Below are 11,115 nucleotides of genomic sequence, written 5' to 3'. Positions count from 1 at the left end.
AGGGGGCGGGGTGTGGTGGGCGGCCGGGGGCACCGGGAGGTGGGCCAGCGACCGAGGGCGGCGGACGGCCGACCAGCGGAAGGCGGACGGCTGGCCAGCAGCCGACAACCTGGGGTGACGGGCGGCGGGCGGCGGCGGTCGGGGTCGTCGGGCGGCGGCCGTCCGGGGGTGGGGGTGTGGCGGGCGGCCGGGGGCATCGGGCCGGCGGCCATCCGGGGGGCGGGGTGTGGCGGGCGGCCAGGGGCGCCGGGAGGTGGGTCGGCGACCGAGGGCGGCGGCCGGCGAGCCGGCGGATGGCGGACGGCGGGCCAGCAGCCGGCAACCTGGGGCGACGGGCGTCGGGTGGCGGCGGTCGGGGTCGTCAGGCGGCGGCCGTCTGGGGACGGGGGTGTGGCGGGCGGCCGGGGGCGCCGGGTCGGCGGGAAGCGGACCGGCGTCCGGGGCCGGCGGATGGCGGGCCGACGGACAGCGGATGGCGGGCCGGCGGACAGCGTTCGGCGGCGACGGGCGGCGGGGTGCGGCGCCGGGTCGGCGGGAAGCGGACCGGCGTCCGGGGCCGGCGGATGGCGGGCCGGCGGACAGCGACGGGCGGCGGGGTGCGGCGACGGGTCGGTGACGGGAGGAGCGGACAGACGTGATGGGAGAAATAGATGGGGGCAAAAAATGAATCGTTACCTTCATAATCAGTGGCAGGTGGGTAATTTTTTACCCCAAAAGCACTTGAAAGCAGGGGGGAAGGTGCTTTTGATTTTATACTAGAGCAAAAGTAGCTTTTGGGCAAAAGCACGTAGAGCTTTTAGGTCCTTTGGTTGGCTTTTAGCTTTTGCAAAAGCAAAAGCAGGTTGGAAAGCCCAACCAAAGGCACCCTTAATAGAGGAGACGATGTTACAAATCTCAGAGTTGATCTGCTACTTGGCAAAGTTTCATTGACATGATGCTACATGATCACTGCTAAGCTCCCTAGCAAGTATCACCGTACCAAAGCAAAAAAGGGAAGGAAAGCAAGCTAAGCATCAGGTATTTTTATTTCTCTAGAAAGGGAGGGAAAGCCAGTGAAAGAGATCCATGCAGGGGGATAGGGCTGACAGGGGTTGCACACGCCGTGTCTCCTCTGCACGAGAGCGCATCATCACGGGGATCACCAATGGAGCTTGTCATGCTCGGCCGTGACAGCCGGCGACTTGCGAGCCAAGGGAAATGATGCCAGCGATCATAGCCCCTTTTCAATAGCCTTAGCAATTGGTGAGCTGAGCAGAGGGAGTGATTCTCCGCCCAGTGACATATACTCCTAAAATGAATTCTGTCACATTGTATAGAGAGAAATTCTTCGTAAAATTCTCCAAGGCGAGCAACAGAACGTGTTACTTTTAGATAAAAGGGAAAGGGAAAAGGAACGCTATGACGTGTGTGTTTGTGTGTTGCCAACACAAAGCGTGCACGGCTCATGTTGCTGATACCAAAGGAACAAACATATTTGGCGACGTGAACAGTGCAAATATTGGACGGGAGAGGAGCGTACCGGTCTTCCCTCACACACACAACGGTGCCGTCGATGTGAAATGGCCATTCCATTTTTGTCGACGAAGATGCGATTTTTGGCGTCGATCTCGAGAGACAACGGAGAAAGCAAAAGGGTGGAGGCCCTGACGTTTCATTCCACCCTGTGCTGTGATAGTCTTTCCATTCCCCCGAGGCTGCTGCCGAAAGCACCCGCGCCCGACCGGTGACCGATCGAGATACCACGGCGGATCGGCAGCGGCCGACGGTTGCCTGCTCGTGCTCGATCAGGCTTGCTCCTGCCTTCGCCGATCCCCAAGAATATTTGGGAGTTCACGCGCCGTTTCTTGTCTCCTTGCTCCACCCTGTGAGCGATCAGTCTCGTATCACGCATGCTTCCAACCAGCATCTGTCATGTCGCGCCGCGTGCGAAAGGGCGTGCCGGTGCCAGGGCGCTGGGTGGTAGGATCGCGGCCACGGCCTCGGCCTCGGTCTCTCAGGAAAACGCGCGGCAGGGTGCGGAACAGAGCAGAGCGGCCCGGCGGGCAAGGCAAAGGACCGTGGCGGAAGGGAGGGTGACGGTATGCTGAGTTGCTGACGCAGGATGCCCGAGCTTGACATGGGCTCAGTCACGGCCCAATGTAGTTTTGTTTCAGGTGGTGGGTTGTATCCTGATCAAACAGGCAATCTTAGCTCAGATATGTTACATACCGCATGCCAAAAGGTACACATGTCTAGTAGCCCAGATGGATGGTTGCCGCCGGTGTCGGAAGGACAGCCGGCGGGTGAGACATGACTGCCGGGATTGAGGGAGATGATCTTGGCAGAGAAACATGAACGCCGTCGGGATCGCTGCCGGAGATTGCGAGCGGTTTCATCGTGGGCGTGATGCTCCCTACGGCCTGGGACTGTAGCGATTAGAGTGTGTCATGGGCTGGTGCCCACCCAATATGCTAGCGTCTGGCTTCGTTCTGGTAATCTGGTGTTGTGCCTCCGCTCTTGCCAAATCATCGTAACCTTCTTTATTTGTTCCTGATTCGTTGTGCGAATTGTGTTGTGCCAGACTTGTTGGTTCCGGCAAGGGCGCTCCCATTCCCATGGTCGTTGTTCGGATCGACGACGACGAAGTCGAGGAATGACGAGCAAGAATATAACATCATGGTGAGATTGTCTCTGACGAAAAATGGCTATGTACGGTTTGTTGAATCCTTCTGCTCCCATAGGCAGAGAAGCAAATAGCCTATATTTGCTCTATTTTCCGTGTGTTTAATGGTGCAAATTCTGTCGCCGTCTCGTTGATGCCGTTTTGCACGTGATGCGGGTGAACGTCGTCGTTGCCGCCGCGTCTCTGTCGGGTCGTCGATGATGAGGGGCCTCTAGAGGCTGACGGTTGAACTCCACGTTTCCGATATCCCGGGCCAACTCAGTGAGCGATGCGCGACAGATTAGCAATTAAAAATCAATCTATGCGGGAATGTAAATGAACAAAGAGATTGAAATTGAAAGAATGAATATTTCATATTTAATTATATATGGTGCCGATGCCGTTTCGAGGTTAAAAGATATTTAAAGGTGTCTCTTTACGAATAGAATAATTTTAATTCTAACAACCAGCACATCACCAACACAGATGATGTACTTACATTAATTAATAAGTTTTTTTTTGCTATGGTTGTTAACTCGAGACCTTTATTTTCATTTCAATAGAAAAGGAAGCTATTTCAGAAGATGTCAGATCGAAAGAGGCAGGGAGAGGAAAGGCATGTAACAAACTCATGCATGTCACAGCAATCACCGAAGATCCCTCGGCCTGTACTCCCCGCGCAACCAAGCATTCAAGCCGCCCAACCAAGCATTCAGGCGCCTAGCTAGGCAGGTAGCTAGGCACCAAGATACTCCGCCGTGAGCCCGTGAGAGGCTTGAAGATACGCAGCTCATCGGATTCGAGCGCGGCGGCGAGCGTGCCCACAAGTCGGCGCTGATAATCCACGAACCGTTGCCTCCCGGATGAGCGGTGACGACGAGGTTGGCCGAGCAGAGCCCCTCGCTCGCCCAGGTCGGCATGGCCAAAGCGGCGTGCCCGAAGCCGAAGTCCGTGTCGAGAGGGAGCGAGGCCCACACCCTCTGGCTAAGGGTCGGCCGAGCCCCACCGTCGCCTTCTCCACGACATCCTCGCCCTTGTGCTCCTCCACCCAGTCCACGAGCTCCTGGACGCGTTCGTCGTAGTCGACGGAGGTGATGGCGTCCCGCACCATGGCCGCGACGCCGGCCATGGTTTCCTGCTGTATCGTTGCCACGGCCGCTTCCCCTACCACGTAGGGCGTGACGTTGCCCACTTAGTCGCGCATGGCCGCGCGGAGCTCCGGCGACGTGACCCGCCGCCGCGCGTCCACCCACCACCTGACCACCCCATGCGGCAGGTCGCCTTGGGCCCACGCTTGGATGCGCCGCCCACGGCGGCCGCTAAGGACTTCCATAGGTACGTGGACACCGCCTGGACTCGCGACGCGCGCTGACCCGCCTCTCCGCCGCTCGCCATGGCCTTCAGCCTCGCGATGTCCTGCGCCTCGACGTAGTACAGCCTCTCCACGACGCTGTCCCTGGCCGTCAGGACGTTGACAAGGTGGGCGTCGTCGAACGGCGTGAACATCTCGTCGAGAGAGGATCCGTACGACCAGGGGCGGACCCAGGCAGGTCCAGGCAGCGCAACTGGAGCGATCGAGCCGGGCCTAAACATTAGGGGCTCTAACTATTGAACTTTAACTAGAGGTTAAGAAGATATTAGTACGTAATATTCGTCCTTTAATCCTATAACATGAGTACGTAATTTCATATTGCAGTTCTTTGTATGAAAAAACCATGTACTTATTACTCACATACTGAAATTCAAATATATCTTAATATTTGTGTTTCACTACTATAGTATATAGTATATATAGGACCCCATTTCTTGGTTTGCTCCAGGGCCTCAAAATCTCCGGTACGATCCTGCACCCAGGTATTGACGGAAGAAAATTGGGTGCACACCGGATGCGTTTTCATCCGGTGCATACCCAGTCCCCCCGCGCGATGCGTAGATCTGACGGACTGCGTCGCGCATGCGCTCGTTCCTCGTCCTCATGGAATCGCCTCGGCTCGGCTCCCAGCCAGCTTGCGCCGGCGCCCAGGCAAGACGAGCTGCTCGGCCTGCATTTCCTCGCCTCAAAACAGATCGAGCCGCTCCTCCTTCCGTCCTTCGTCCTTCTCCAGGAGACAGACTTGCCGTCTCGTCGAGGTAGGTGAGTTTCCCGGTTCTTGTGTGATGAATTTTGTTTCTTGCACTGTGCATACTGCTCTTTTTTCCTTGAGAGCCATTGTTGGATGCTTCGTCGGTGGAAAGGCACATGCTTCATGTTTCATACATCTTTATTTCCTTCTGCGTGATTTTCATTCAGTTAAGTTGATTTGCAAATTTTTCTCAACTTTCACTTCTCCTGCCTTAATTTTTAGCATTTTGTTGTTAGTTTTCCCTCTTCTGTGCTACTCCTGTTGCACACAAGCATGTTAACTCTATGGTGCTACTAGATTTAGAAATCAGCTCCATTCAGTTTAATTTGTTTCATATCAGTGTTATGATCATCTTGTTAAAGAACTACATCTTTATTTCCCCCAACTGTTACCATACTGATCTGCTTCCTTCTATCTATTTCCAGCATATATCTGTATCTCAGGGCTGAATTCATGGAGACAAAGATGCCATTTGATATGAACAATCTTATGTTCCACATCAAGAGAATAGTGTATCCTTCTATCAGACTTGGCTATCAATCTGCTTGTGACTAGCCTGTAGTACTTGGCATTGGACTTCTGTTGCTGTTCCTGCACAAACTTTGCCCTTCTCTGTTTACTTTCCTTATGTCTTCATCTCCAGTGTTCCTGTTAACTGCACTTCTTCTTGGAGCACTATTGAGTTATGGGGAACCAAGTGCTCCAGTGATTGGAGAAGAAACACTGGAGAACCAGAAAAAATCATCCCCTGGATCCAAAGTCTCTGTTACTGAATGTTCAGTTGAGGAGGCGGCGGGCAACCTGGGATCACGGCTGTGGCGCAGGAGAAGGACGAAGGACGGAAGGAGGAGTGGCACGATCTATTTGAGGCGAGGAAACGCAGGCCGAGCGGCTCATCTTGCTTGGGCGTCGGGGCAAGCTGGCTGGGAGCCGAGCCGAGGCGATTCCGTGAGGACGAGGAACGAGCGCATGTGCGACGCAGTCCATCGGATGGAAGGGGCGTCCACGCGTCGCGCGGGTGGACTGGATATGCACCCGAGCACCCGATGCATTTTGCATCCAGTCTACACCCAATTTTCTTCCGTATTGACCAAGAGGGGGGCTGATCCAAACTTAATATAAGATTAATTAAGTGTTTTGCACCTCTATTAGTTGTATAATTTTTCTTAGATCTCCACTGTTTTTCCAGCCTTGGACCTGGGCTGCAGCCTGGGCAGCTCGGATCCTGGATCCGCCACTACGTACGACGATGGGTCACGGGGGCGGAGCGCTGAGTGGTCGTAGCTCGGGGCTCCCACGGCGGCGATCGTCCCGGAACAGGCGAGCTCCGAGCTTGTCCAGCTGAGCCTCATCGCGCTGTTCCCGTCCAAGACGAGGTTGTTGTTGCTCCATGCCACCGAGAAGCCGCCGCAGGCGAACGACACGAGCTGCACCGATAGCAGGACGTCGTCGGCGTACGGCACCAAGATCCTCTTCAAGGACTCGTCAGCCAGGCCGAAGTCCAGGCTCCGAAGGGGCACCTCGGCTTCGCCGACGACAAGCTCCGCGCCTTGGTTGCGGCAGTGGATCTCCGGTAGGCCGGAACCAGGGTTAGTCACTGCGACCAATCAGTGGGAAGAAGTGGTCGAGCAAGGATGGTAAGCCGGCCTCGAAGGCGGCAACCACGGCGTCGAAGTCTCCGGTGAGAGGCTTGGGGTAGATGCACAATACTGAGGTCTGGTAGGTGTTTGGGATGAGGTCAAGGTTGGAGACAGTGATTACATCCGCTCGCGGCTCCTTGGGGTGGTCGGACACTTTCACAAGGCGTCGATTCACGACACGGACTTGCAACTCAGAGCTACGAACCTGAGGTGTCGCCATTTTCTTCCAGTATCCTATCAGCACGAACCTCTCAGGCTACAGTGTATGGTTCGACGTCTCTTTGGATGAATGTCACGCTGCAAAATGTGAACCCATATATAGGGCTACAACCAAATAGTTAACAGAGATATCCCGTCGTTGGATAACCAAATCTCGAGGAAAGATAATTCAGTCAACTTTCCAATGCAAGAAACAAAGCATCTTTTGTGCTTCCAATGTGAAATTAGGTGGAACGTGATGCCTTCTCAGGCTCACGGCTTCGTGTTATATAGGCCAGGGTTTTCAATTCCGATATAAATTTTTTTTGGCCCCCTTCAAAAAACGCGACATTCCTGAAATTTTAGAAAATTTAAATTCTTTTCCGGTCAAATGTCACTGGAATTTAAAAATTTGATTACTTAGAGAGAGTAGGTAAGGTAAATAGATAAACAACCTTCAGTCACATCATTGTGGGAAGTGTAGCACACGACCTGTTAAGAGGAGCAGAAGAGTTGTACCACTGCGCCATTGCTTCCTTTGAGTTTATACGACTTTGTTCAGGTTTATAATATATTATAATTCAAATATGTCTGAAATGTTTTAGCCGAAAAGAATTTTTTTCGTTCCCCATCAAAAAATGCGAAATTCCAGAAATTTTGACGATATTTCGCCGAAAATGTGAACCTTTATAGGCTAGAAAAATCCCCTTGTGTGGCATTACAACTTGGACTATAAGATACATCTCAACAACCTCCCAAACTTCCTATACAAGAATCTATACTTGGTTACAAAGAAACCCTATCACACGAAACCTCTAGAACCTACTGAACATGATATCTGTTTACACCCCCTGTCAATCTCAACTCTCTACAATGTTGAGATTGTACCGAAATGACTTCAACATTCTATTCTCCAGAGAGAGGCTTTGTAAAGCTGTCTGCTAATTGATCTCCAAAGTTGATGAATCTGACATCTAGAAGTTTACGAGCTACCTGCTCTCTCATAAAGTGAAAATCTATTTCAATGTGCTTAGTCCGAGCATGGAACACATGATTCTCTGTCAAGTACTTTGCGCCAAATTGTCACACCACAAATTAGCAGCTGCAGGATGTGATATCTTTAATTCACCAAGTAATTTCTGAATCCACATTACCTCTGCAGTTGCGTTGGCTAGTGCCTTGTATTCAGCTTCAATGCTTAATCTGGAAACTGTGGGTTGCTTGCATGCACTCTAGGATAGTAGGTTAGAGCCAAGAAATACTGCAAAGCCTCCTGTAGATTTCCTATCATCCGGGCATCCAGCCTAGTCTGCATCTGAGAAGGCACTAACAAGCATGGAGGTGGACTTCTTAATGTGTAATCCAAACTTTATTGTGCCTTTAACATACCTGAGAATTCTCTTGACAGCTGACCAGTGGATTAATGACGGTGCATGGAGAAACTGACAAACTTTGTTAACAACAAAAGAAATGTCTGGTCTAGTCAAAGTTAAGTACTGTAATGCACCAACAATACTCTTGTACCATGTAGAATCCTCTGGTCCAAGTTTCTCACCATCATGAACAGTAAGTTTTTCCGTTGTTGCCATAGGTGTACCGATAGGTTTACAATTACTCATATTGACACATTCAAGAATCTCAGTGGCATATCTTTCTTGTGTAACCACAAGACCATCTTGTAACCTCTTGATCTCAATCCCCAAGAGGTAGTGGAGTGCACCTAAATCCTTCAAGGCAAAGTCCTTTTCAAGATCACACAAAAGAGCTGTAGTAGCTTCCTGCGAAGAACTAGCAACAATGATATCATCTACACACACAAGGACAAATATAGTATAACCACCTTTGTTATAGAAGAATAAAGATGTGTCACCTTTAGAAGGAACAAAACCAAGCTCTTCCAGCTTATGACACAACCAAGAGTAAAATCCTGGTTTGCTTTTGTCTTCATAACCTGGTGGTTGATGCATATAGACTTCCTCCTCTAAGATGCCATGTAGGAAGGCATTTTGAACATCTAGCTGATAAAGATGCCAACCTTGTGACACTGCAAGAGATAATATGAGTTGAATGGTGGCAGCTTTGACTACTGGACTAAATGTGTCCTCATAGTCAATCCCATATCGTTGCTTAAACTCCTTTGCAACAAGCCTAGCTTTATACCGATCTATGGTTCCATCTGCCTTCCTTTTAACCTTGTAAACCCACTTGGATCCTATGACATTCTTGTGTTGTTGTTGAGGAACTAAATGCCAAGTTTTATTTTTAACCAAAGCTTGAAACTCAACATCCATTGCCGCACGCCAATGAGAGTTATTAAGAGCATCAACAAGATTAGTAGGTTTAGAAACAGTAGCAAGGTTACCAAAGCGTACCATCCCATTAGTATACTATTTTGGTTTACGGATACCATGTTGAAGCCGCATGACAGGTCATGGTAGTGTCGAAGGAGTGGTAGACGACGCCGGAGCAGCAGGCGTTGATGTAGAAGTCATTGTAGGAGCACCCGGTGCAGAGAATCTAGGGGAAAGAATCCCAACAGGTTCGACTGCAGATTGCTGTCCCCCCGCGGTCGGAGCCAAGGAGCCAGATGACGCAGCTGGATCGGCTCCCACTGCAAGTGGAGAGGATGCGGGCCCCGCCGAGCCACACATCGAGGGAGGAGGGGCTGGTGGAGCATGCCCGGGAGGCAGCTGTAGGTAGGACGCCACACGGCGTGTCGGAGGAGTCTCCCGCATCGTGGGAGACCGACGCCTAATCCGAGGACGATTCGCCTGCCAGGGGTGCAGGAGGATCTGCTCCAGGCTGCATGCAGGCTGTGTTGCCACCATTAGGGGGTGAGTTTTGCATGAAATCACACCCAAAATGCTCCAAATTTTCACCAGAAGCTGCAGAAACATTAGAAGGATCTGTTGGGGATGCTGTAGCTGTAGTAGAATCATAAGGGCATGATGAATTAAACAGGAATTGATCATTAGTGAAAACACCCCCTAGTAATGAATTGGGAAGAAGCAAAATTTCAGATCGAAGTTGAGCGCTGGCATTAGGGTGTAGCTGAGCAAAAGGAAAAACACCTTCATCAAATACAACATCACGGGAGATGTAAATGCAACCAACGGAGATGTCTAAGCATTTAAACCCTTTATGTAGATTACTATAACCCAAAAACACACATCTCTTTGAGCGAAACTGAAGTTTTCAATTGTTGTAAGGTCATAAGTTGGGCCAGCAGGCACAACGAAAGGTGCGACAAGAGGAGCAATCCGTAGTTTGCTCAAACAGAAGTTCCAAAGGAGTAGAGTTCTCAATAACTTTGGAGGGTAAATGATTTATAAGAAAGGTCACAGTGAGAAAGGCTTGATCCCAATACTTGAGCGGCATGGAAGCATGAGCAAGGAGGGATAGACCAACTTCAACAATGTGTCGGTGTTTATGCTCAGCGGACCCATTTTGTTGGTGGGCATGTGGACATGAAACATGATGGGAGTTTCCAATGCGCTGAAAAAAGTGTTTAATTGTTGATACTCCCCTCCCCAATTTATTTGCATTGCAACAATTTTGCGATTAAATAGGCGCTCAACAAGATTTTGCCAAAAGAGGTGGGAGCTGGCCCCCATACATATGAGAAAACAAGATGTAAAGGACATCTAGATATGCTAGAGGACCTTGGGTACGGCAACTGATTGCTCTTGCCTTGTTGACAGGCGGCCAGACCATGGCTTTATTCGAATCTGGAACAAAAGATAAACTATTCCGACTACGAACTTGTTGGACAACCGGAAGTGATGCATGACCAAGACGGCTGTGCCACAAGGAGGTTGTCAGTTTGATGGCTCCAAACACCTATTTATTGGGGAAGGACTTCAAAGGATAGAGGCCTTCTTCACATCTGCCTTGAAGAATTATTTTCCTCGTCATTTGTTCCTTAATTAGAAAATGATTAGGATGGAACTCAAGAAAAGTGTCATTATCTTTGGCTATGAGATGAACAGAAGGAAGGCTTTTTGTTGCTTGGGGGAAAATGCAAGATATTTTTGAGAACTAGATCTTTACTAGGGGTGTGTAAAACACTACGACCAATTTGATTAATCACCATACATGCTTCGCTGGTGGTGTGGACTTGATCTCCTCCGGAGTACTTGTCCATGATGGTCAGCTTGTCAAGTTCCCCGGTGATGTGATCTGTTGCCCCTGTGTCCATGTACCAGTTGCTGTCGGTGCCATAGGAAGTTGTTGTAGTTGATGCGGACTTGGGATCAGGTATGCCGATGAAGGAGGCGTCGAACCTCTTATAGTAGTGGAATCACGGTGTGGCCCTCCTTGCCACACAACTAGTAGGTAGGACGGTGACCATTGTTGCCGCCACCTCTTGCTCCTTGGCGCCCACCAATGCGGCCACGACCACGACCATCGCCGCCACAACCGCGACCACGGCCATTGCTGCCACTATGCTCATGGGAAGCCATGTTCATGGATGAGTTGTTGGAGCCATTCCCAACCAACAGATCCATCCTTT

General features: G+C 50.8%; 1 pseudogene; it reads right to left on the bottom strand.

The window, feature by feature from the left end:
- Positions 1 to 3,267: 3,267 nt before the first annotated feature.
- LOC117835432 (coniferyl alcohol acyltransferase-like) lies at positions 3,268 to 6,624 on the bottom strand (annotated as a pseudogene).
- Between the last annotated feature and the right edge of the window lie 4,491 nt (positions 6,625 to 11,115).

Source organism: Setaria viridis, chromosome 9, assembly GCF_005286985.2.
Source record: "Setaria viridis chromosome 9, Setaria_viridis_v4.0, whole genome shotgun sequence".
Classification (NCBI taxonomy): Eukaryota; Viridiplantae; Streptophyta; class Magnoliopsida; order Poales; family Poaceae; genus Setaria; species Setaria viridis.
This window is presented reverse-complemented; position numbering and strand designations above follow the sequence as displayed.